The sequence below is a fragment of the Xylocopa sonorina genome, chromosome 2 (genome assembly GCF_050948175.1).
Source record: "Xylocopa sonorina isolate GNS202 chromosome 2, iyXylSono1_principal, whole genome shotgun sequence".
Lineage (NCBI taxonomy): Eukaryota > Metazoa > Arthropoda > Insecta > Hymenoptera > Apidae > Xylocopa > Xylocopa sonorina.
Window position 1 is genome coordinate 9,797,419 of NC_135194.1, and position 27,704 is coordinate 9,825,122.

The 27,704-nt window shown below is 44.7% G+C and overlaps 2 protein-coding genes across 7 annotated transcripts in view; one reads left to right on the forward strand and one right to left on the reverse strand.

Annotated features, from left to right (window-relative positions):
- The window catches only part of Mamo (zinc finger protein 628-like), an 81,222-nt gene extending 61,332 nt beyond the window's left edge, over nucleotides 1-19,890 (reverse strand). For 3 of the 6 annotated variants that reach the window (XR_013103112.1, XM_076910690.1, XM_076910694.1), the window contains exon 1: nucleotides 19,789-19,890. The gene's annotated coding sequence lies outside the window, so the exon portion shown is untranslated. Of the gene's footprint in view, nucleotides 1-17,988; nucleotides 18,145-19,788 lie in introns of those variants that run through there. The other 3 variants (XM_076910692.1, XM_076910691.1, XM_076910693.1) reach the window with 3 other exon arrangements.
- The window catches only part of Rassf (Ras association family member), a 459,381-nt gene that overhangs the window by 91,354 nt on the left and 340,323 nt on the right, over nucleotides 1-27,704 (forward strand). The window lies entirely within an intron of this gene.

Genomic DNA, 27,704 nt, shown 5'->3' on the forward strand with positions numbered 1-27,704 from the left:
ATGGAAGTAATAAAATCTTACGAATGTCGTCGATAATTATACCTGCCAGTAACGAACAGCGAATATCGGTAGTATTAATCCCAGTGTCGGCTCGGTTATCAACAAATCATGGCTCCTGGGGGTAGAAATCGGACCACGGTATCAATTAACAAAATAATACCCCTAAATTCAACGGTCCCTAACAATCGTTTGATTACGACTCGTTGCGATTACCCACGTTTAGGCGATTATTTTACACGTGCTCGAATGTTGAATTTTTTCTAAAATTCTACGAATTTTTAAAGTCCACCTTGCCTTCCAATCCATCGTGGCTGTCGTAATAGTTTAATTGATCGAATGAGAGAACGAAAGAACAATAGTTTTCCTCGAGTGTTCCAAAACTGTTGCCCAAAGTTGCTAATAAGGTACGCAGTAATTGCGTTAATGAGGTCTGTGGATGTCGCAGATTAGAAGAAACAGAAGAATAAAATTCTTGGGTATTGTTTGGTTGTTACTCGAGGAAAGACTGTTCCGTTATCTTGTCTGGTATTTAAATAATTTTCAATAAGACGTATGTTTAGATTCGTGTGCAAGTATAATGTTTTTCTGTCTACAGTGACTCAACGTAGTTGGCTTTTAGAATATTAAGCGTGACATCATCCTGAAATGTTTCAACACCGATAGTGCGAATTGAAACTTTACACTGCGTACGAATCGTATGTGCACTTTTTGTTAGGGCTGTTGCAAGTGATCTTAAACGGTTGTTGCGGGCAATGCTTTGAGAAATTGCGATAGTAATGCGGTTAAGTGGGTATTCGATCCATAAGAACAGATTACGAGCGTTTCTTTATTCAACCCTTTATAATAAGCAACGACGATGTGATTCAGTGTGCAATTAAATTTCAAAGTGTTTCAGAGTTTCTACATAATATCATCGATTAGAATTAAATCAATCGTAAATCTTTTCAATAATTTTCTACATTTTGAAAAGAACAAAAATTGCAATTTAAAGACGAAGGATTCAAAATAGAAATATTAAACATTTTACGCGATAAAATAGTATAAACAAATATATACAGTTTGAAATCGAATTTACCCTTCGTCTACCCACAGAAGTAACCCCTTTAACCTCATCAGAACCTTAGAAATCTGTTCGATTCGGACATACAACGTTCGTACTTTAGCTTTACATCCGACAAATTGTTTTCAAATAGTGATACAATTTCATCGACCACTATAATAATAAGAATAAAGACTAGCAACATTTAAGTAGTAACAGCAACAAAAATCAGGATCTAAATCGTCACGGTTGTCCGTTCGAAAGTGCCTCTATCCACAGCTATCAATTTCTCGTGTCAAAGGCCAGTACGACCAACATAAACCATTGTTATCGTCCCCACCGACTGACCAGCTCTTACCACATTAGCGCGTGGATATTTCAAAGAATGTCCATACTATCTACCTGGCGAACAGAGTACTTCGTTCGGAGTTTCGCGCGCGTTTCTTCGTAGCTCACCCCCTGACGCCTACGCGAGTACCCTGCGCGCATCGCGTCGCGAGTCTAACAGGATGAAGAGCGATCAACAATTTCCAGAGGACATTCCGTGGTAACCTTCCGTCCGATCGTGCCATCAATCCCGCGACAGTGCACCAACATCGCGTCTCTATCGGTCGAGAACGATCCCGCTTAATCACAGCCTATTCGAGGCATTAAAAAACGCGGCTCGTTTATCCGTGTCGCGCGGTTTTTCAGGCGAAATTACACGGAAGGGTGTCACGCGTTAACGCGGCTATCAATTTCCCGCGCGGTAACTTAATTATCCGTTAATTGCGAAGTTGTATTACGCGTCGCGTATAAATCATAGGGATGTTCACGCGTGCAGAGCCGCGGAGACGTGTTACCTCGGTATCTGGCCGGGGACCACGAATTCGACGGGTTTACAAGCCACGACGATTCTAATGGGCCGCGTAATTGCCGGCACGACCGGGGAAATTACTTGAAAATCGAGGGCCACGTTTTATTAATGCGCCGCGTAAATCCGTTCCGAGGAATCGTAAAGGCAACGCTAATTAACACACACGTGCGTGATTATTGCCCGGCTGACGCGCCGTTCGTTCCGTAACTCCGGTGCATCGTTTTATTCCGATCTATCGCCGTGTAATTACGACAAAGGTCAACCGAACAGGTTCTCTATCGACTCTTGTTTCGCGCGCCTCAAACCGCTTCACTGAATTCATTTTTTCACCTCCTCGTTTTCTAACCCTCTCGCCTCTGCTTTCCTTCGAACCGTGCAGAACAATAGCGCGCACTTTTTCTTTCCTCAATTGAGTTTCCGCTAGATTTCTTTCTAAATCAAAGACGAACTGTAACACGAGTCTAAATGAAATAGTAGATATCATAAAGTAGGCGATTTTAGGACTTTTTCTTGTTTCTCATGGAATCATCCCCTATTTAATTCAAATTGAAAATATGATATAAAAGAAATTTGAGTTGAATTCTTTTTTTTTATTTTTGTGTTTGAGAAAGAAAGTATGACTGCAAATAAATACGACACAACACACGCAAATTTCAACCAAATAACGTTGTCTAAGTATAATACTTCAGATGGTACTTTACCTTCCTGCAGACATTCGTCGCCCACTCGGTTCGTCGATAAGAAAATTATTTTCTAATCCTCGTTTCGCGATATTTCTCTAAGTTATTTAAAATTCAGTTGGAAAACGAAACAATGGCAATTTATCAGTCGATTCGTATTCGTAAACTATTTGTTGAAGCCACCGTTGTATGCGATATATATAGCAGACGCGAAATCAGCTGTCACTGTGAGCGCGAGTTCGTCGCTGGGGATTTTCGAAAATTACTACCGATGATGTCAACGAGGAGCGATCAGACGTGAGATGGACGAAATTCCTTGTGACGAAAATGCGTCAAGCCGCGAATCAAACGATTTCGCGAACGTAACGAGACTCGGACAGAAGGGATTGCGTGGCGTCTGCAGCGTCACTTCAGCGTTTCCGCGAATTCCCCTGCTGCATTTCGTTCTACCTTGCGCACCTTATCGTGCGCTGTGCCCCAGAACTTGACTCTTAAATCTTGCGCACAGTTTTGAGAAACAGATGCAGCAACTTGGAAGAGAGACTCGATTCTGTTGGCTCGAAGCAGACTTCGATTTGAGACACTGATCAAATCTGTGCGCTCCTTTTTTATACTTTGAAGATTTGTCAGCTACATCTGCTTCAGTTGCCTTTAGAAAATTAGAAAAAGAAAGTATCTGACATTAATAATTAGCTGTAGCATGAAAACTGAATTGTTTGTTCGTCGTTTCGATGGCGTAATTAAAGGATTCTAATTCTTTTCGAAATCAGAATGTTCAGATGAATTTTGTGAGTATCGTCGTCCATTAAAATTCTGGATTGTTGCAACGAGATATTGGATTACTGTCGTGTCAGGTGTGAACCAAAAAGTTTCCATTATGTTTCGCGTTCTTCCCAGGTATTGAGAGGAATAAACAAAATATTCACGTTTTATTTTCTTATAAGAATGCAAATGAAAGAAAGGTGGAAGGAACGAAAAAGAATTCCTAATTCCAACATTTGCCTGGGGGATGCAGAGAGAAAACACGCGTCACGGATGCTACTCTAAATTAAATTTAGACAGAAGGATTCCTGGACCGCGCTTCGCGGCATTTTTTAGCAGCCCCGAAGAGAAATAGCCCGGGGAGAAAAGAAGAAGGCTTTCCTCGAATACCTTCGTCCTACGGCCAGGTATTCAAAAGCTAACGAACCTCGTCGATCGTTGTAATTTCCACTCGCCGCGCGACGATTTATTCTGCGAATCCACGGGGACGAAATGAAACGTTTCACGATCGAAAAGATTGCAATTGAAGCGACAAAACCGGACGATTATAAATTTATCTAGTAAACCTCGACGATAGCAAATAAATTCCTGCGTTAAAAAATCTGTTGCGCTCGAAGAAAATCCTACATCGCTTGGAAGATACGAGACTTTCATTCGTCTGTAGTTCTCTTCAGCATTTAAATGACAATGGCCTCTATCATTCAAATACTATTTCTGTTTTTCTCTTTTACGTCTTTCATATATCTTGCATAATAGTTACAAAGGGTTGTTACTCCGTCTGCGTTCGATTTTACTTGAGAAACTCTCGTCTCCTTCTGCAAACTATTCACGAATCATCCCAAATGCATTCAAATTGATGATATCCACCTCATCTCTGATTAATACACGTTACAATAGCATTTCGTACAAATCGTAAATGAATTGTTCAATTTTAGCGGGACACCAACGTACACTGAGAAATTGTGACAGTGATAAGCGTTTATTGAAAAATCAGTGCTTCGATCGGTTTTGTTCGACCTTTTGGCGATCAGAGACAGCAGCGTGACGAGTTCAGCGGGCGTTAAGACCGCGGGAAGCAATAATTAAACGGTAATTCTTGCGATGATCGAGCCGGTGGCCCGCGACGATCGAAACCGCAGAGGGGCGGCCGCGTAATCGGCGGTCGCATTAATAATTTTACGGTTTGTTTCTGCGACGCGTAACCGGCGTTTCCACCGAATCGAGGCGTGCACGATCGATCGCGTTGGGCTATCTCGTGAACGTAATCGAGAGAAAGTCGCGGGAATAGGACGAGAAACGGCGCGGATCCCCACGCGATTGTTACGAGGGCGACTTTCCAAATTTTTCTGCCAGCTCTGACCGCAAACCGCCGATTCTTGTCCGCCTTAGTTTTGCTAAAAACCGTGCCCGTTTCGCACTTCCTTTTAACTTGCCTGATCGACGCCACTGAAAATAATCGGAGTTTCTCTTAATCCTTATTGGCTAGCGTTCGCGCGATCGTGTCGCGTAAATCTTGAGACGATTGTTCTTTAACCCTCGAAAGGGTTTTTCATCTTCGAATTTAATTATTAAATACAGAAATATAGTTTCATTTTATGCAAAAAATTATTAGATCGTGACACTGAAAGTGTTCTTTTAGTCTATCGCTAAGTAATATATCGCTTATCTATAGTTGTCTATAGTAGAGAATTTGTATCGATTATTGAACATTTTCAACTACTTCTTTCAAGAGTCGTTTATAGATTCAAAAAACTCTATCAAACCTGTCGCGACAAACTTAAGTCGTGTCTGCAGCAAGTGCCAGAATACTTAATTCCTACAATTCTCCTAGAAACACAGAAAATCAATTCAGAATTCTTCCTTTACCATAAACTTATCACCCAGAGAACATAAGAAAGCATCAATTCGCGTGAATCATCCCCAAAAATTTCTCTGTACAACAACCTAGAAATCGCCTCGAAAAGCTCCGAGCAAACGAACCGCGGTGTGGAGAAAACGCGAAACATCCGAGTCGACCGCTACGACAGATCGAGTCACGACACGGCTGGCAGTTTCGAGACGATTCGAGAGTGACCCTTTTAAGGGTGCGAGGGATCGTTGGCCCGCCCGTTGGTCTCCGGGTTTTCGCCGCGGCTCCGTTCGCCGTGCTGATTCCACGGGATAAGAGGTGTCTGCCGGCACCCAGTCGTTAGCCAGTGGGTAACGACCGGCCTCCTCTCTCCCACCCACGTTTAAATGCGAATCAAGCAGGAAATCCAGGCAGCGAGCGCTGGCGAGGGGTGAAGCGGGAGGCACGGTCTGGCCTAGGCGAGCGCAAGGGAAAGCAGGAGGAAGCTGACGCGTTCCAGAAGGAGAGGGTGCGCGGTGTGGTAAGATAGGCGAGGGAAAAAGAGACGAAGACGAGGGAGACTGGCGTGGAAGAGGAGACGGTGGTAGAGAGGAATAGGAAGAGGAAGAAGACGAGGAAGACGCGGTGGAGAAAGAGCGGGACTGTGGTAGGGGGCGCCTGGCTAGGGTAAGTTATATAGGCGAAAATAACGATGGCTCGCCATAAATCAGCCAAGGCGACGGTCACGACTGCGGGAATCGCCTCGCTGCGAAAAAGCTCGCGCTCGGTTACCAATGACTAATCCCCGTGGTAAGCTTTTTGCGACGGCTTCCTTTTGCGCGCAGCGCACGCTGCGCCCGTGATCGCCGGTGCTTATCGGCCGTTGCACGCCGGGGAAAGGAACGAGAAGAGAGAGAGAAAAAAAAAGGCCGCAGCGGCGTGAGCATCGCCGTGGAAAAATTACTTTTCGAGCATCACGGAGAAGCACAGCGCGGAGAAATGAATCTTTTAGGACGAGGCCTTCTTCTTGCGGCCGCGGAACCGATCCTGCCGATCCGTCGCGCACCGCGTGGCAGATCGCTTAACGGAAATCGTGCGTTTAACGTTCGCCAGACCTGTAATTATGTACGTAATCCTCTTACTGCCGCGACAACGTGGCGAGGGACGAGGGGATATTAGTTTCGACGATTTCTTTTTACTCTTGGTTCTCGTTTTTAACGCAAGTTACGCGTGCAATCAATTTCGTCTTAATTATGTCACGTATTATGTGGTCCCAGCTGTGAAATGAACGGTAGTATAATCTGTTTAATGGCCGTTCTGACAAGTGTTGCAGTTCTTTTATAATAGATGCTGATGCTACATTAGTGTTTTATGTAGATACTTGTGAATAGTAAACGACTTTATGTAGAAAATGTAAAAAATGTGAAAGATGTAATCCGATATATTTTGCAATTTTGTTAAGAGCCAGGTATCGATTGAGAATAAAGTATATACAGTTTCCAATCGATTATTATCGTAATCTTAAAACAGACACGACGATACGTGTCAAAAGATAAAGCTTAATCGATTTGACCTCACCTTATCAAGCGAGAGTTAAACATTACATGTAGGCTAGTATTAAAGTACAATTTTATCTGATTGAAATATCTAACGATAATTTCTCTTTCATCATTCGATTTTACAATCGATCGAATAGCAAAAAATCGATTATTACATCCTCGAAGATCCAACACAACTGATGCGAAACACGCTGAACGCGAGTCAACACGCGTAGCGTTGTATCGATGGTGTTCGTGGTTTTATCAATTTTACACAATAGGATAAGTTAACGATAAGCTACGAGATATTGCATACCTGTCGTTTCAATTCCCTCGCTACTCTCGTACAACTATTAGCTGCTATAACTAAGAAAGAAGCGTGGGAAGTTTCGATGAAAGACGTTTTCCGAGAAGCCTACTTTCATAGCAAATGCCGCCACATGCTATCTTTTATAATCAGAACGAACACAAACACTTCGTTTTTTCATATATTAAATGAAACGCAATGCTTTTCGTAATGCGTGTCGATCGTAAGTAGATTCAGACGTGTAGTCACTGGCCGCGCGATGCACTGGAGAACGCCTGTGGAAAGTCTGACGCGTCTGGCTCGATCTACTTACTATTAAACTGAATCGTAGCGGTGCACAAAACTTGAAGACCTGTTTCAGTCGCGATTTCAAAGCTTCGTTAAACAATTAAAAATGTATCTCACAGCGGAAAAAATAAAACGCGTGACGATTGTTAAGTAGATTAAATCGTGCAGCCATTGGCCGCGCGATGCATTCGAGACCGCATCAAGAGAGTCTGACGCCTTCGACTTGATCTACTTACTATTAACTGAATCGTAATGGCGCGTAACATTTGAAGACCTGTTTTAACTACGATTCGAAAGCTTTGTTAGACGATTAGGAATGTGATTGATAGTGGAAAAAATGATAAAATTTAGTAATATTTTTCCTATCGTTATTAGAGTATTACCATCGTCACTGTCTCTGATATATCGTTTGCGTACTCGTATTCACGAGCTGCAGAGAATGATCAATCTCGAAATAAAAAAACGAGTGGATACATTTGACTCCGTTCTGAATTTCTGGACCACCAGACACGTGCATTTTATTACCATCTTACGATTCGATTTAACGAGCGTTTCAACAATTCGGTAAATAAACCACGCGGTAACAAATGACTCGTCTCAGGTCCGTATAAACGTCGAAATCTTCGGCTATAAAATCCGCGAACGTGCGTGTACACAATTGAATCAGCTAGATCAGACACAATATAAGTCACGCTTTTTAATATTCGCTTATTCGTTGAACAGTACCGGTTAGATTTAAACATTTCAGACGATCGTGGGAACCAACATAAATCACGTAAAAGCGTATGGTGAAATAGAGTTAACGATGTACAAATTGGAGACCAAAGATAACAGAAAGTAGAATGTTTGACTTATGGAAGTAGTTTCTCCATTCATTCGCTTAAGGACACCCTTGTTCGACAAACTTTTACACGTTTAAATAACCTCGAATGTATGCTCGCGTTCCATACAAATCATATGTCAACAGAATTAATTTCCCCGCATTTCAGTTACATTCACTCAACAGACATCAAGCGGAGGGATTCAAATAAAAGATCCCTCCTCGAACGGTTTCCGACTGACGATCTGGGGTAATTTATTTTACAAATGTCGCAGCTCGTACGTTACAACCGGGCCTAATTTCAGATCGTAGCTTGATACATCGTTTCGATCATCGCGGATGATTCATCCGCAATGAATGCGAGAGATGAAAGTCGGAGTATTTATACCAGTTCACCGGTCGAACTCATTCCGCGAGTTCTTCAAAATGTCGATGACCGAAATAGCTGAGATCTGAGACTTAGTTGCAAAATTTCAATCTTTTGACGAAAAATTAAAAAAAAAAAATAAACGAGTCTCTTGGCTACTGTCGAGGCTCCTCATAAATCATTCTCAACGATACCTCTCACTGGACCTATCATACTTAATCCAAAAAACAAAACGATACAACGAACCTTCAAACATTTATAAGACGTCAAATAACACTCGCAGCAAAATAACCCATCCTATCCCCAAAAACCAGTAACGAAGTCGATTCGAGCATCCTCTGATCCCATCGATTCAATTCGCCATTAGAAAATTCAGTATCGTTGCATACATCACGCACGACGGCAACTATCGTTACGGGGTCGCGAATTAATCCGCCATGAACCTGGGGCGGGGGGGGAGGGTCAGGGAATAATGAAAAAGTTTGTCCGGGATAATTAAACGGGCGCGTAGCCGTGAATCTGGGCGCGTTTTAAACGCATTACCAACTTTTAATGGCACGTATCGATTTCGAGAACGATGAATGGCATCGACAACGCGCCGCGTCCCACGGGGTAGAAGGGGGAGGCGAACGGCGGCGGCTGCGGGGGATGAAAGCTGCGGTCCGCGAATGACATTTCAGCCCCGGACGCGTACGGAAAATCGGTAGGGGAAAAACAAATCTACGGGTCGCGTGAATGACGTTTCAACAGTGCGGCCGACTGGAGCAATTACTAACGGAATATTGGAATCATTACGTCTCTCTATCTGGCGCAGGCCACGGTTTCGGAAAAAATGATCGCGTATCGACGCGGCCTGCGAGACAACCGCCTCGCGTACCGGATCGAAAATCATTCGCGGAACGCCGCCAATCAAACCGTTTCCACGTGAAACTTGATTTCACCCTCGCCTCCGCGTCCGCCACTTCCGGCGTCGCCCCGGAACGGCGACAACCGCCGCGCGTCGACCGACTGTATCCGTTTCCACGCGGCCCCCGCTCTTTTCTCCGCGCCCTTCGCTTCATTTATTCCGCGATTTCGATTACGCCTGCGTGCAGTCCCGCGAACCACGCTCGAGCTGTTTCGTTTCGATTAATTAATTCACGCGGGTCCGAGCGAGCCGCTCGCGTTCAGTCGAGTGACTCGATTTCTCGAGTCCTCGCGTCCGCAGGACTCCAAGCTCCTTGGCTCTCGAGGTTAATTCGGATTCACTTTCTGTACACCGAGTACAGTTATGATAATTTGCCTCGAGGAACAGTTAATGAAGTTTCGTAGGATATTTTAAGATCAAGTGAAACTTAATGGGTTCATCGTTATTGCTAAATGGTTCGCATAAAATGATTTCAAGCAGCTTGATTAACGACACTTGTACGGATATTTCGAGTTAAGTGAATGACAGATTCAGAGCAGCTGAGTAGCTTCGAATTAGTTCTCTGTTACGTACTCTACACGAAAAAGTAGCCCGTTTGTTGCTGTTCAGAACAAGTGATATTCAATCGTAGGTGTTCGTTTCGATCGAATCTCGTAAAAGTAATACTCGAACGTTGAGATATGCCCTGGATATAATACGCGACGTACTTACTCCGCGATCTCGCTCGAGTGTTGCAAACAGAAAACTATTGTAGGTAAATGCAAGCTGTGAATACAAAACGAGTCCGGTTAGAGTACTCATAAATGGCTCGAATCCACTTGCTCGTGATTCGATTCTACTCGAAAGCGGCACTTTCGTGTGTCAAAGAAGGGGAGATACTCGCGATACAAGTGATTCTATCCCATGGCTACTTATTGCGTTCTATTCTACTTTGTATTCGCGGTTTGGCTTGTCTCGCGATCATGATTTCGCGCCCATGTATTATTCACGGCTGCTCTGATCTCGAAAAGTTTGAGACTAGTAACAGACGCGAAATATACTTTGAAAAATAAGTACCTTCTTAATTAATAAACGCTTGATATTGAAGAAACGTGCTCTGAGACACTCGTGTTTTTGATTTCAAATTTCGGAAAGTGAGAATCTTTCGAGAGAATTGGTTTGGAGTGATGTCTACGGATAATTCGCGTCTGTTAATTTCAAATAACATAAATCGTTACTCAAGTTTGACGCCGTTCACTTATTATACAACTATGATCGTCAACTTCGCAGTTATACGAGGCTTTGATTCTCTCTTGGTAACAGAAACGCGTAAGTATGGCCGCCGCATGAGAAATGATGATAGAGCCACTTCCTATTAGACGGTCGACGTTATGTTTCTGCTGGTAGGACGGTATCGAAATTTTTTAATGCACAAATAGAGTAACAACTTTGACAGAAATTTCTGTGAACAATTTTACAATTAGCAAGGACTCTTTAAGCCCAAAAGGGGTTGCAAAGATGAGGATAAAAATATAAGAGAGTACAAAAGAGAAATAAAATATTGGAATGGTCAACTAAAACATGTCTTGCCACAGGTATTCAAAGATTCTTTCAACACGGAAGTAGATGCAACAAAGTATCGAAAGGTATAATTACGAGGTACAGCAGTCAGCGTAATAAAAACGCATATAACAGCCAGTATAAATTACAGGCAGTAACAGAAACTAAATTTCTTCGACAAGAACGAACGCAGACATTAATGAAGCAATAGACGTTGCCTCTCTAAATAAAACATGACATTTTCTTCTACGAGCAAGAGTTTTTATTAAAACGATTTTTAATTAACGATTTCCTTCAAGATTACCGACAAATCCCCCTCACCGATGCTTAACACTGAATATAGCTTGTTAAAAGTAGGTTAACATGCGCACGAGCATAATTTTGACTCTGTTAAGATAAAATAAGTTGAATATCGTTCATTGATATCAGACAAACACTCAGTCGTAAAACTGAAAAGACACAGTACTCGATTGGACACCATACGTTGCAACATGCCCAGTAAAAATTTTCCAATAATTTAATATACCACAATTAATTCATCCAAATAATCGACGCTGACTGTTATCCTTCTGCCACCTGATTTTCCAATATTTCTCTATATTTTATTTTATACTGGTATCCAAAAACGTTAGCAATCGACGGTACCTACGCAATATCAAATCTCACTCAACTTTGACTATATTTTCAATGAAAAAAAAACCCAAATTTCTCGTCGTCGAACATTGTCGACGCGATATCGAAGAGGAAGATATTTTCCGTCGACCATAATTCGCGGCAATTACCGCAAACCACAATTGCGAACGATCCGCGCGAGGAGGCGAGCGTCGCGCGCGACGGCCGATGAAAAAGCCCGCGAACGACGCCGTTGCTCGCGAAGTGTCGCGTACGATTTTTCATCTCGCATCGGAATAATCGATCGCCGTTTCACCGTTTAGCCGTCGTTCATTACGAACGGCTACGTTTTAAATGAACGGTGCCTCGACGAACAGCCGCAACGAGAGGCGGGCCGCCTCTTATCTGCCACGATTACTATTATAAATCGATAACCCGTGGCAAGAATGTGAGCAGATGCACGTACACTGACGCTCGTAAATATCCGGACACTTTGCTCGATTTGTACCAAGATTATTGCCGAGTGTAAATTAACGACAAATTTCTGATTAGCCGCAATCTGCGCGATACTTTTTCTCCTTTTTTTAGTTTCAACGCGGGGATATGAAGTTATGTATGTAAAACGTGACAATAGCTATCGGTGATTCATCGATCTGTATCAATAAGGCTTAGATATCATTATTCGTTCGAGTTAATCGGTTTAGAATATAGTTTTCTGTATCTAACTCGCACAGGCGTGGCTTGTTAGGTGTAAAATTAATTTTTATTATTGCTACGCACAAGTGTAATTGAGAATATTAGTCTTTTTGTATTGTACGATCATTTTTAGGTATCAATTTCATCGTGAATTGTATTCGAATATTTTTGTCTATAGCTATGCGATGGAATTATATTTTTTAAAAAAGGGTACAAGTATCTGCATACATTTTGGTTACTCTGCAGTAACAGTATATGAATCTTGCTTAAAAGTATGTGAATTGATTAAAATTGTAACGAATTAATTTTCCCTTATACTTTTCTATCAATACAATAATTTAAAACTTTGCAGTACCCATTAAAAAAATTCATTAATAGGTACCGTACAGTACATTAGAGTCCTGTATCTTATTCGTTAATTTGTACCTGGCAAATTTAAATATCAACTACCAAAAATCACGAAAAGTAACGAAATCGCGACATGTTCGCTTACCAGCAATTTTTCAGATAAATTCAAATCCCAAAAGGAAAAAAATAGACACATGTCCGAGTATACTTTTGATCGCCACTGTACGTGCGACTCGTGGATACCTCCCGATAAATCGTGAGAACACCAGTCTCTCGAAACATTGATACGTCCCTTATCGAGGACCCCGCCAACCCCTCCGCGTCTTCCTTTTTATTTTTCATCCCTCTTCCCGTCGTTGCTCGACGATCGTTTCGCGCGTTTCGCTTCGAACTGAGATTAACCCGCGGATTGATCGCAGTTTATGCAAATCCCGCCACGGTCGGCTCTCACGGTGATCCGTGAGTATCGCGGGAACAATTCGATTCTATCTTATCGGGGATCAATCGAGCGCAGACGTTTAAAAATATCGTTCGGTGGAATTTAATCGCGACACCGGCGTTGCCGCCTGTCGCTTTTCTTATCCGAACGTAAACAACGAAATCGTATCCATATTTTGTTGCGAAAACTTTAGACAACCCGGCAGGAGAACTCCATTCGCTGCCAAGTAAATGGAGTTCAGCTTCCGTTGCGTCTCTATCGCTCGATCTGCTGTTAATCGCCGCTTTAACCCTTTCAGGGATGCTGGCACGTACGCGTGCGTTCGTAATTTCTTCTAAAAATAAACCGCTACAAATTGGCGTCTTTAAATTGATGCAATTATTAAGACAGACTGTGTTATATACTTGGTGTTTTATCTATCAAATATTAACGATTTCTTTAATCGAAAGAACTCGAACACGTCGAAGACAGTGCTGCAATTTTTACAAAGCAGTGATTATCACTTGATAGTAATTATCTGTCTATTCAAGTAGAGCGAAATTAAATCAGCGTTGCCATGCCTTCTGTCTTCATTGCTGATCAATTCTGCAGCGAATAGTTCTTCGACGGGTTTCAAATTCTTTTTTTCTCGTTTAGAATAATTTCAATTTTATCAAATCGAACGTACACGTGCGCGACGGTGTCCCTGAAGTGATTGATAATGAATAATTATTGGTACGTAATGAGGACACTGATTGCGAGGCAACTTTTAGTTTATAAGTTGCTTGTTCCCCGACGGATTCGTGTCAATGGAATTCTACTACGTTTTTAAAGCTCTACCATTGTTTAATTAGGAAATATTTTGCCAACTTTTCCGCACAGTTAATTCTAGATTAAAAGCTGCATTAATTTTCATTTTCACGATTATAATTATCTTGGTTTGCCAATTTTCTGGCTTTAGATGCAAAGATAGTATACACTTGCTACGAACGCCTAAAAAATTTCCTTGTTCTGTCTCTAAAACTGACAAATGTGGGAAATTTTGTGAGTCACTATAAAGTCATGGCACATTCTCTTTCTATGCATCCTCATTCACTGTGAGAGTATGACATTTAAATATTCAACTTGCGCGGCAAGAATTTCGTTTGCTACCAATAAGAGAAAAGACGATCCTCTCGTAATTTCCATAGAACCAAAGTGCAACGAAGATTCAATACAAAAAGTCCTTGCAATATTAATACGCATCGCTACATTAACACGAATAATTTGTTGCAGGAACAAGAGCGAAACATGGACAGACAAGAATACACCCAACATACTGAAAGAGCGGAAAGAAACCACGAATACGTTTCCTCAAAAAAAAAAAAACGAAAAACTGTAAAATTCGAACGATTCAAGAGCGAACAGACGTCTCCTTGGCCTTCGTCGACGAAATTCTACGTAGACTTAGCGGCACGCCAAGAAAACCGTGAAGCAAAGTTAGCATCGCGCGGTCGTGGCTGGGAAAAATGGTCGCGAAAGTATGGCCGGCGTCGATTTCCTAGCTCCGTGGATGGTTAACGACCTGTGAACGATCGGGCGAGGGGAATGCCTTCGCGTACTAATCAGTCCAGAAAGATGCACAGAGCGCCTGGTGGCTCTCTTTCGTAACGGGCCGCTATTTTCGCGTTTCCACAAAACGCGCACCTTTACGATCCACGCGGAACGAGCGATCGAGCCAACAGCTGATCGTTTGACACTGTTCCGTCCGAATCTATTAATGCGCGTGCATCGCGGAGGGACGCGGCGACGATTCGTTGCACCCGCGGCCATTCCTCGTTCGTCCCCGTAAAATTCGCGGAACTTTCTGAGAAACGAATCCCCTCCCCTCAGCTACATTTTATCGAGCGTTTCCCCAAGTTTGCGCGTGCGAAAGAAATTTAATTCGGGGCCACTTCTTCGATCGTCGCCGCTCGAACAGAATGCAACGGTCGATTAAGAAAAACCGAAAGTAGACGAGGTGGGCGAGGTGGTAGCTGGTAATTAGTGGGCTCTGAGTACCGCGAGATCGATTACGTTCGCGCTGTTGTCGGACAAATAGCATTCGATTTTGATCGACCCTTTTCTGACACGATCGAATGTCGAAGGTTCGTAACTGTTAGCAATTATTCGCGCCATCGGTGAAATTAATCGTGATCGTTTATGTTTAAACGAGGACACTATTTCGTAGTAATTATTGCAGATAATAGAGGTTTAAATAATTAAATTGTTTGTTGGTATCGATTCGTGTAGCCGAGGCTGCTGCGACGCGTCGAGATTGACTCGTAAAACCTTCCGCGCGATTACGAAATTGGCAGTCGTAATGGAGAACGATGAAGGAGTTACGTTACAAATCAGAAGTTTCGAGTAAATTGAGTTTCAAGTCTGTTTGCAGTTAACAGTATGTAACGTAACCCCTTCGTGCCATCTGTATTTCCAGAATCAGTAATAGAGCGTAATGAAGTGAAGCGCTTTGTGAGACAATAGCTCGTGTAACTTCAGTCATCGTAATAACTCGATTCCCGAAAAAGGGTTTGCGCGACACCTCCATTTTGAATGCGTCTCGATCGCGGCAAATGGCGGGGAATTCTTTTGTCGCGGAAAACTTTTCAATCTATAAATCGCGGTTTTTTCTCAAATGAGAAACTATCGTTTTAAATTAACGAACGGCTAATGGCATTTAAATATGCCAAGGTACATTTAGATTGGCGTACTTTAGTTCGAAACGATATTAATCGGTCCTTCTATAATGAATTGAGCGAGTGTGATTTAAAGAGAAGTAGTAAGTACTATTATTAGTCGTTAGTTTGCATAATGTTCACGCAACATTACTACAAATCGACCAAAACGCCCGGATTATTTATAAGTACAAGTACCCGGACTGTAAGTACCGAACAGCTATAGTACTGAAAGTGATTATTGCATCGCGCTCCAATCTTCCTGCTGCGTACGATTTTTCTAGCCACGTAACTGATAAAACTGTCGCTATCTAACTCACTTTTGTTAATAATACAATACCTACGTTATTTACGACGGACGCAATAATGTTATTCCACGTAGTATTAATAATAGCGGAGATATAAATGATAACGCGTTTAAAATTTCATCGGCCAATTCGATAATGAATGTTTAACAGCTGATACCTATATCCAATACTGTATGCCTCGGGATATATAGAAACGTATACTTAACATCGACTATTCGCGACTACATAAATAAAGATATGATATCGAGTTAAATGATGTAAAGTACGGTTTCATCAACTTCGGAATATTACAAGTATTCCCAGCAGCCAAGTCAATTAAGTGCTTCGAGCAGATAATAGGAAACTTTTAGAATAGAAGATTTTTCAAACTTTGCAAAATCGCTATCAGCGAAACCCAAACATATTGCAATAACCCTTAACACTGTATTGTAAAACATAATTGTACGTGTCATTGTAAATTATTAGCAAACACAGACCGACACGTGTAACGCCGGATCAATGCGTAGAAGAGCATAACAAGCGATGCTGCGGTCGCGCGAGTGCCTCGTACACGCAACAGATTTACGCGATTTCTACGATCGCGTAAGAAGAAATGTACGCGTCTCCTAAACTGTAGTAGCATCGTGGTAAGTTTCTCGACGGACAGCTACGAAATTGCATCGAACAAGCGTGTCTGCGATCGACGTCACACGAATTGTATAGCGATTTCTTTAAAAAAAAGGTACAGAAGAAAAAGTGGACAAACGTGGTCCGCGTGACAAGGAAGTTCGGTTATTCCGATATTCGTCGAGGAAGAGTATTTTCATCGGTGTCACCCTGTACAGAGCGCAACGTAAGCGATTTCCTTCAAAGATCGTCAATGTCACGTACGCGTCGATAACGTCGCGGAAATTCGCGTGGAGAACGGGACGCGCGTGCCGTGGCACGGACGCGGGAAACATCGTGGAAAACTCGTGGAGCTTCACGTGGAAGGCAATGGGCCGCGACAATTTCGACGCGTAACGATCGTTAAATATCCAACGGTACGTGCGTGCATGTGCGTAGGGCGAGACGCGTTAACCATAATGGTGGCTGGCGACGGAGAAACGACGACGGAAAGACGCGGTGGAAGAGAAACGGCTAGAGTTCTAGCGAAACGAACAGAGCGAGAGAGAGAGAGAGAGAAAGAGAAGGATGGAGAGAAGAGAGAGAGAGAGAGAGAGAGAGAAAAAGTGCACGACAGAGACGACGAACGGGTGAGAGAAACAGAAGAGACAGAGACGGGTTGACTGTGCGAGGAGGAAAGCGGTAGAGCACGCGACCTTCACGAAACGTCAAACGTCTATGCTGTTTAGCATGCAGGGCCGTACGACCGAAAGAGGTTTACCTACGCTCTCGCCCTAATTACCTTCCCTACCTCCCCACAGAAACTATATAGATTGACGTCGAGCTTCCTGATTCGCCGGTCCCTTTCGCGCGCCGTCGAGGAAATCGCGTTCTCGACGCGTCAACACGAATTTCATTAGAAATGGAGCACACCGGATATCCCGAGGAACGAAAAGCTGCTGCGCGCGGGCCTAACTGCGGATGTTGCTCGACTTTATCGTCAGCGGGGGATTATTATATACTGGTGAATCGTGTTCGCGTAAAATCGAACGATCGTGGGCGAGCACGAGCTCGCAGAGGAGTATCGAGCTGTCAATAAACAGAACGTGTCCGCGAATTGGCTGGAAGATGCGGGGAAACGGAGCGACAGCGTGACACGCGTGACACGCGTGACCGACCGTTCGATTCTCGCGGTTCCTACGAAATACCATCATCTCTACCTGAACCCCCACGAAGAGATTCACCTCTCTCTCTCAATCTCTCACACATGCAGTCTCTTACTCTCTTTCTTATACAGACACACACACACACACACTCTCTCTCTCTCTCCCTCTCTCGTTGATATCAGGTGGTGTTTTTTTTTTTTTTTTTTTTATTTTTCTTTGGTCGCTCACCCAAAAAGCGGTGCTCACCGATCGCCCACTTGACTGGCGTCGTCCTCCAAAATTCTCGGCTTACTCTCCCGACGCACGTGTGATATTTTGGTCCCGCTGTTGGCGGCTCACGGAACACGCACTCCTCGCCGCACGTTTCGCTTCAACACCAATCGTGACGCGATACGAACGGAGCGCACGGCTGCGCCGCGATCTTTTCCTCGTTCTTTTCCAATCCGATCCAACGTGTCGCTCGTGATTAGTTCCCATCCACGGCATCTGATCCGTGACTCGACAAACGGCGGGCTCTCACTTGTCGCGCGCGCTTTGACAGCGGCCAGGCCGCGCCGCTCCGGCTCTAGGTTAGGTAGCCGACAGGTTAGTCAGCTGGCAACGTGCATTCAGCCAACTTTTCGGAAGCTGTCACCGCCGCCAACACGTCCCCGGATGTCGTCGAGGAGGTGCATCGCCACGCAGCGTACGTACGTATTCTACGCCGTCTGAGGAGGACGCGTGCTACCGACGCACTCCACGGATCCCTCTGGCTTCCGGTGTTCGCGCACTTCGCACGAAGCCCCGCGTCCTGGTCACTAAAATTCCACGAGAACTCTTCCTCTACGTTAACATCGCCGGTCTCGATAGCTGACAGGCTCGACCGGCGTTGTTCCCACGAGCCAGTTTAACTTTTGTTTACTTTTCTCCGCATTCGAGCGCGCCGTCACACGATCATATACTTTTCCGATTGACTCGCGTCGCGTGACACGATCGAGACGCGGTTTTTCTTTTTTTTTTTTTTTCTTTTCGTTTTTACTGATCGACCAAGAGTTAGCGAACGAGCATCGATGGAGTCGGCGGCACTGTCGGCGGTGATTGGCCACCGGTCTTCACTTTGTCACTTGTCACGTGTCCTCGTGCATTTAACGCACGTCGCAACGAATTTCTCCTGGTCGGCTCGACGTCCGTGCCAAAAGGATCGCGCGAGCTGCGCTTTCGGGGCATTCCGAGCGGTACCGAGGTTTGTGCGCGCGTGTCAATTAACGCGCGTACGATTCAATCGGAAAAAAAACGTAGGTCGTGGACACTGGCGAGGTGACGGGACGAGGAGCCGCGTCTAAGGAATTCGGGAATATCGCTCGAGCCGTTGCACCGCGTCGCGTGCAAATGCTTCAAAAACGTTTGCCAAAAGTTAAACAGCACAAGGTCGATCAACGTCGAACGTGGTTACGATGCGCTCCGAGGAACGATTCACGATCCACTGACGTCCATGCCCACGGTAACTGTCAACCGTGGGATTTCACGTGTCTCGGCCGCGCTGCTCAGACGTCAGATACGTTCTCGATGGGAAATCCAATGATCGTGGATACACGATCGGATCGGAGCGGGTGCGAAGTGCGTGTTCCGTGTCCTGCCGTGCTCCTGTTCTTTTTCTTTTCGCGTATCAGACGATGGGACCGAAGAAAATCGTGGCTGACACGGTGCTTCCTCTCTCTCTCTCTCTCCCTCTCTCTATCTCCCTTTCTCGTTCTTTATTTTTTCCACGGGCATCGCTCGTCAGAGCAAACAGCAGCGGCGACAACAACAACAACAGTAGCAGTAGCAGCCAGTGTCGTGAAATGTAACAGGAACGGTCACGAACGAGGCGACGGGGGGGCGAAAAAAAAAGGAAAAAAACTTGTTCACATCCCCGACGAGGTGTTAGCGTTTCGGAAATTGCAAAAGGAAAAGAAAGAAACGAGAAACGTGTATCACAGATCGGTGACGAGATAATTGCACGCACTTGGAGCCACGAATTCGAATGGACACTCGCATAGAAATATTTACCTTGCTACATGTAAAATGAATAGAGAGCCTGCCTGAATCGAACGAAGGAAGGCTCAACCGGCCCACTGTGACGTCGCCGGCCTACTGTCAGCTCAGCGCTCGCTCGGCCCCGCGGTCAACTAACCTACCGTGTTCGCCGCGCAGACTTTACCGACAAAATAAATCGATTCGGCACCGCCCACGCCCACAATTCGCCCACGATAAATCCTATCCGGTCGCATAACTATTTTACGTCCAGGTTCCGCGATCCGATCGCGATTTTTCCAATGTCTAATGTCGCCACAGTCGCTCGGTTGACTAGCGTAGTAGTCAGGTGTGAAACGCTCACGCGCGCAGCCACACACACAGGGACGGCGCACGTTTCCCTCGCAGATCTCGCGATTCGTAGACCCATAGGCGTTGTTGGACCAAAAAAACTCTTGTTCACCGCTTTAACGAGGGGTGGGGGGATCGCGCAATAGTATCAAACGCATCGACGTCTTACGCAGTACCGAGGGTAATTATTTCGGACGGACTTTGCCGCGTGGTTGACCTCGAAATTAGAAATTTCGCACGGTGCGGGACTGGCGTAGTTCGAATTTACGTGCGCGATGGACAGAGTGGGAGAGAGTTGGTGGGAGCGAGGGAAAAGGGAGCGAGACGGGACGAGATGGAGAGAGAGACAGAGGAAGAGAGAGACAGAGAAAGAGAGAGAGAGAGAGAGAGAGAGAGAGAGAGAAACAGCGCGTGTGCGTGCGTAGAAGAGAGACGGGAAAAGGGAAAGAGATGCATCGACGGAACAGATATTCGCGTGCAATTCTGCCCCGATTTGTCACAGGTATTTTCTCCCCTTTCTTCCTTTTTCGCTACATCGCCTACGCGATGTTGTCTCGAAGATGCCGCTTTAAAATTTATGCGCAGATTTTTCTAACCCGCGTTAAACCGGGTAGCCCCGCGAACTCTCGAACGGATACGACGGAAACGCTCCTCTCCCCTTTAAAAACCACTTGTCAGTTTTTCCTTATCAATCTCCGCTGCGCGATAGAACGAAAGAGGCGAGAGAAAAGGCGCTAATCGTTTTTCTTTTTTCTGTGCAGCGCTCAAGATGAATCGATGAAAGGCATTGACGGAAGCGCAATGTCACGGAATCGTATCGCGATTGCAAAGGGGACCTCGGACGCGCGACACGTGCGACTTTGAATTAGAAAAAGTAAACACGCGTACGGCCAGGTGGCGCGGAATGCCGTTTGCTACATCGACGAGCCGGCTACACGCGCGCACAGGTACGTACTTTTCGTGCAACATAGTGGTTACGCCGCGGCTCGGCTATATAGATTCTTAGGTAATACTAATTGCGTCCGACTGTCGACTACATCCGTAAAGCTCGCGGCGGCCGCGTGCGTCTCGAGCCGGTGCGCGCGCGCGCGCTTGCTCGTTGGCGAGCCAGCTCGCGAGATCACGCGTCTATGTACGCACACGTGCACTCACACACGTACGCGCCGCCGCGAGGAATAATTTCATTGTAGCTACTTTAATGCGATCGTCGCCGATAAATTATTCCTAGGCTGATAGCTCGTGATCACCGGCGTAAGAACCGGAATTTACGGCGAGCCGCGCCGGCTCGGTTTAAACGCAAATCCATCGTGGAAATTAAATTGCCTCAATGTCAATAGTTTCTTCGTCCGATGAAAGAAGGCCGCGCGGTGGCACGTTAACGCATATAATCCCCTCAGTCATTCTCGCAATGGTGTTCCACGATCGATCCAGACGCAATCTTTTCACGGACTCTTCTTTAGCACAGCGCTAGGCCCTGTCCGTGTCGAGCAATGTCAAACTAACTGTATTCGCGATACTTTTTCAGTACCTTCTAACAGTCTCAGTCTCTCCTTCTCTCTCTCTCTCTCTTTGAGCCTGTTTAATAAATTATGCATTGTTTCGCTCCGGAGCTGGTTATGCACACTTTCGTTCGTTTGAAATTTTTTATTCCGCACGCTTTGCACGAACGCGGATTGTTGGTGCGTTATATTCGAGCACATTTGATACACCCACGCGAGCAACTCTCTGTGTGAACGGAATTACTTTACCGCGATTTCCGTGGAATCACGCGAGTTTTTCCTTTATCGATCATCGCCGTTCTACGCTGGTACCTACATACACGCCTGGCTATATAGAACCGCGCATTTGCGTAAGCATACGAAACGTGAAATATATCTGCCACCGATGTTCCGACCGTAATTTACAAGATCAGATTTACCGTGCTGAAAAACTCGAAGCTTAATTAAGAATCGATAATGTCCGAGAAGAATTTCCAAGGAGCACCTCGAGCGTATCCGACGTCTCGATTCGCTGAAGGTTATTAATAACATTTTTCCCTGTCATAAGATTGTCAGCAGCCGTAATTAACCGGACGCGTTAGACGTTCACCGTTTCCATGGCTCTCCGTTACACGAGAGTATCGCTGTAACAAAATGGTGGCAGCTACGGTACCGGAGGGCGCGGTGCGAGGCGACTCGGTGGAGCACTCGGAGAAATAGCAGCGAAAAAAGGCGAAAAAAGGGGTAGAAAGGGGGAACGCGGAGGGCAGCCGCCTTGATAGTTGGTTACGGTAGCGGGTTTTCGCGGTGACCCTCGCCGCACGGTGCTCACCGAGTATTTTCCCGCGTGATAAACGCGATTATTCCCTGGCGGTGTTTGCAGATCGATCCGGCGTTGCATGCGCGTCCACGTGCACGTTGTTTTTCATAGATCGTCCGCATCAGGGGGCGCGCGGCGGCAGGGAGCGGACGGACGGCTGAAATTGCGCGTCTACGCGTTCTTAGGTAACGCATTGCGCGTAGCGTGAACGCGCGGAACTCAGCCGCCTCTCGCGTCGTCGGTCTGCGCCCGTCACACAAGCCACCGTGTGCCAGCCCGTGGCAATTGCTACACTTCGTTTCGCGCACCTTTATTTTTGCTTTGCGTGAGCGCAGGTGCCTCGTTGGGCACGTGACGTCGCCTTGTGTATCTGCATCCACGTACGCGCGCTATTAGGTAACGCGTCGATAGTGCGTGAATCGGATTTGCCGTCGTAACGCGTTTCATTGTCCGCGGCTGACGGAAGGCCGCGCGAGTAACGACGGTTCTGCACAACCGCCTCGACAACGACTCTGCACGGACGACGACCAGACGACGGGCGAATTTTTACACCGACGGAACTCTCGCTCGCTCGAAACGGAACGGACGTATCGTTGCCGTTTGAATTCTCTCGATACGCCGCGGCGTTCGCGCGCGGCGCGCCTCTTCGCGCACGGCCGAGCTCTCGCCGCGATTACTTCTGATGCATGTCGTTGTTGGCATTGCACGGATTTCGGTGGTTTCTATTTTATTTTTGCCATGATATTCGCTGCGTGATTTCTTCTTCCTTTCTTGACAACACCTTGTGCTCAATTTTGGGTACAACGACAGTATTGACGCTTTAACTCCTTACTGTGCGAACTTTGCAAATTCTGTCTTTGCAAGATGAGCAGTAATTTGTGAAACAGATGTAATTATCTATTCTTTCTCTGATGACAATATTTTGTACTATTTAGAAAGGATCCATAAATTAGTTTATTATATAGTGACTATATATGAAATATAAAGGAGAAGACATTGCTTTCGCAATTTTATACATACTGATTTATGTTTGATTCTCGATACAATGGAAAGTTAAAATCTAATAGGAATCTGTAGCTTGTTTAATGTTACAAGGCGGGAAAAATAAAGGAAACTTTGAGGCCTGAGACGAGGAGGTTCCTCCTGATCCATTAAAATGATTACTGCGTGCTTTGTTTGCAAAAGAGTTCTGTTTAAAACGGACACATTTCTTTAAAGATTTTTGGACAATTTATGGATAAATATTTCGAAACAAACTGCGAACCACTTCAGAACGCCGCGAAAGCAATACTTTGCGTGTAAAATAGAAATTAGCGTAGAACAAGATGGCAGAGTGTCACGATGGGCGAAAAGCTATGGCTTCCAGACTTCGAACATGAGTTTTTTTCTCTTAACAGCAAGTTTGAAAGGAAGTCGGGACCAATAAACTACCTAAAAAAGTTACTTTTAAATCACGAACTTAAACGTCAAAGTTGTATCAAATATTTCATAGATCACGGTTCTTTAAAAAAATAAAATACAGAAATTTCATTCCCTATATTTTTCATACTAGAAAATAATACGCTTTAATCTACAGAATTTTTTCAAAATAATTGTTGCATCGTTTATCGTATCCCCTTGCAAACTATCTGAAGTTAGAAAATTCTAGGCGAACTTAAAATTTGATGGACCTCGTGTACAAGTGTATAGCGATGTGCATTTCACTCTATGGTGAACTTTTTAAATTTGAACGTCAAACGAAGAACAATCCCTCGATTCGTATTGTTTAACGAACGATTTTAAGGATACGTCGACGTTTGATCGGCAACGGTTTTCAATTAATGTTTTGCTCGCAACACACCGATAAAGTACGACTCCCTGCACGTGTACGTAGATAGCAGAACGACGTACTTTTCCAACACTGTTCTCGATAATATTTAAAAGATTTAAAAAGTTCTATGCTGGTTGATGGAACAATGGAATCTGCGAAGCCTCGATTAATAAAATGCAACATTGCACGGTGGCTGTGCAACGTGTTAGAGCCTGGCGTCGTGAAATAGTGCAGAAATAAGTGAAATACCAGCTGTAATCTCGTGAAAGCATCCTTGGGTCAAAATGTGCACGCTTATTCCTGTTACATACTCATTAAGCAGGTATCTGTGCACGTATCTACCCGCGCGTGTTCGTCTTCTCTTTTTGGGGAATCAAATAAACAACTTTCAAAGGCGACAGGCACAATCGTTTTGTTGCTAGGTGGATAAAAAGGTGAAAAGGCGATTAATCCGGGACCTTAGATGACCTATACAAAGCGTTTATTTCGAGATTGTGTAATAAGCGCTTCGTGACATTTGCATTGGTCAGTCGTTGTCATTGTGTCCGATGTAACCGGGAAACTTTTCATCCGGCGATAACCAGCAATGGATAGCTTTTTCTCTCTAATGAGACTAATTTCGCGGATTAGATTCTAACAAACGAGACAGTTGATACTTAGAAATGGCAAATTTTTTAGTATTCACGTGTCTTTACGTACAGGCGACACGCAATTAGCTCTGTTTCTCGAATGAAACGCGCTGATTGGTCGTGTGCGTTCATCCGATAGTAACTACCCCTTAAAAAATCGCGATCAATGTCACCGCGATTCTGTTTTCGCTCTTTGGATCGATAATTTCTCTCGCAGCTGAGAAAAAAAAGAAGGCCTGACACTCTATACTTGCGAGAGATTAAAGATTTTAGTATGACACTTTTTTTTTTTGCGATTATTGACGTCACATAGAGTGCATATAAGTGATTAATAGCGACATCGAATTAGAATAAATGCACTGCGTGGAATTAAATTTCACTGCTGATTAAGTTTTTCAACGCTCGATAATCGACACTTAGAAGTTTAATTTAAGATTGCATTCAGTTGGAATTTAAAACGTGACTCGATATATTTAAATCAGTGAAACCAACTCCAAAATATATCGTCCGATTCCACTTGCCATCGCGACTGTTTATCATCTTACGCTTTAACACCGCAAATTTCGCGTTCCTCGAACATCGTCGACGTAACTTTCTCTGGAGGAGAGGGAAAATTTCGAGAAGCAGAATTTCAACGAAAAGAACGTTGTCTTCGTTGATCGAACTGATACGATCGAGTAAATGGTTCTCGTAGCCGTTCGATGGACGAGCGCACGGGTCGCGATACGTCTCAATTAAAAATCCGTGGCCCACGTCGGATTGTCAAAACATTTTGCAGGCCATTAATATAAAAGCGTGGCCGCGTTACACGCGCGCGTGCCAACAAAGTTACTCTAATTAATGGTAGCACGTTCGGTATTGTATAATTCTGTTTACGGTGGTTGCTGGCCTCGTGCATACGTCATGCAGCATGCGCGTACCCAATTCCTACGGCTGATTGTTAAGTTCCATTTATTGGAATGTAACACTCGAATGAATGTGCGGACGGGTGAAAACGGTTTTTAATATGATGAATAATCTGCGCGCATTGCTGCACGCCGCTCGATAAAAGCAATGTCATCAATCAGGGACACCGAAACGGAATACTAATTTTCCCGGGCGATCTCGAAGGTGCATCGACTGCTGATGCTGCAACGTCGATTCAGCGATGCATTTTCCTTTGCTTTCTTCTCTCCTCGTGTCACCGTTTTCGAACCAACGTTACATGCATTTCTGTGTGCACGAAACGCTGGCGACATTTTACTTCGTACCTAGTTCACTTGTGGTACTTTTATGATGCTCTGTTAGGTCGGCTTTCGTAACAAGCACCTGTTTTCTGTGAAGCCTTAAATATAGTTGCATCTATGCGTTGCACAGTGAAGATTCTAGCGCGATGCTGAGAAACGATGTCGACCTAATTTGTTCAAATTTTCCTCAGAATTATTCGAAAAACGTTTATATATAAATATGTGCAAATGGAAAATAATTTTGTACGATAGTAATTACTTGATTACGTAAATTTTCTATTTATATCCATCATCATTTAGTGAAAGAAATTGCACATATATTAGCATATGTTCATTAAGTATATATACGTCAGTTTAAAGAAAAACGAAGCAAAAGACTACTTTGACTATTTATATTAAATCTCTTAGAATATGTAAATTATTGCGTACTATTCGAACGGTTCGCGCGTGTAATCGTTTACGCTAAAAGCCTGCAGAAGTTAAGCAATCAATTACGCCACGAAAACCAATCACAGAAACCTGCACCGATCAACTATTTACCGTGCAGTTCTACACCCATTGATCTCACAATCTGACTACTCCGATACACAACTGTCCGTCCCATTAAAATTAACAATGTAAGAGAACAATGCGTGGTAACCATGGCCAATTGTCTCTATTGAATTCCAGAAGTTGAACACGATCGTTCTAATTGGGCTTGGTCTTTTCTTAGATGAAAGATAGGCATGTTCAGCGGTATCTTTTCTGCATTGTTCGAATCGATTGAGAAAAGAGAGGAGGGGGAGAGGAAACAGAGAGAAAAAAAAAAAAGAACAGAAGGAAAGAATTCCGCCACCTATGCGAATACTTAGTGCGAGCAGGTATGCACGTACTCACTTAACGCGCATACACATGTACGCGCGGTCCCAAGGCTATGTAAATCAGAAATGTATCGACGTTGTACAGCGGGGGACGATCGCCGCCTTGGTTTTCCTCGCCCGTTCATGGGAAAGACCGAACTGGCGTTTTTCCGCGGCTGCGATAAAGGGCCTTCTGGTACCTTCGCAGCGGTGCCCGGGGTTAGTTTCGAAGGGACGTGTGTACCTGTCGCGTCACAAAGCGTCGGGGTTCCAATCAAGCGTTAAGGGGAGACCACCGGGCGTCGTGACATAGAATTTGCAACTATGCTAATAAGAGGCGAGCCGAACGGACAGCTAATGGCCGCCGAGAGAAAAAGGTCGAGCAAAAGTGCACAATGAATTCGTGAGGTCGTGACGCGGCGTAGAAAGAGAGGGACGGTGGACGAGACAAAGAGGGCCAGCGGAGGATGAAAGGGTGGAAGGCTGAAGGAGGATAGGGAGGACGGAGGGCGACCACGGATCAATCGTAGCCTTCCGTGTTCCCTGCCGCCCCTCGGCCGCTTTCCACCCCTCGCCACTGTTCCTGGCCCTCCCTCTTCGTTCGCCCCTTCACCTACCCGGTCGACTTGCACCCCTGCAACTCGCCACCACCTAACCCCACTCCATTGACCACCTCTCACCCCTCCAGTACGCCCTTCTACTCGGTGCAACTCTCTCAACCCTCTATCGTCGTACTTGCACCGACGTGCACGCGTCGTTACGCAGGCCCAGACCTGTCGACCAGACACAGACTCTCTTT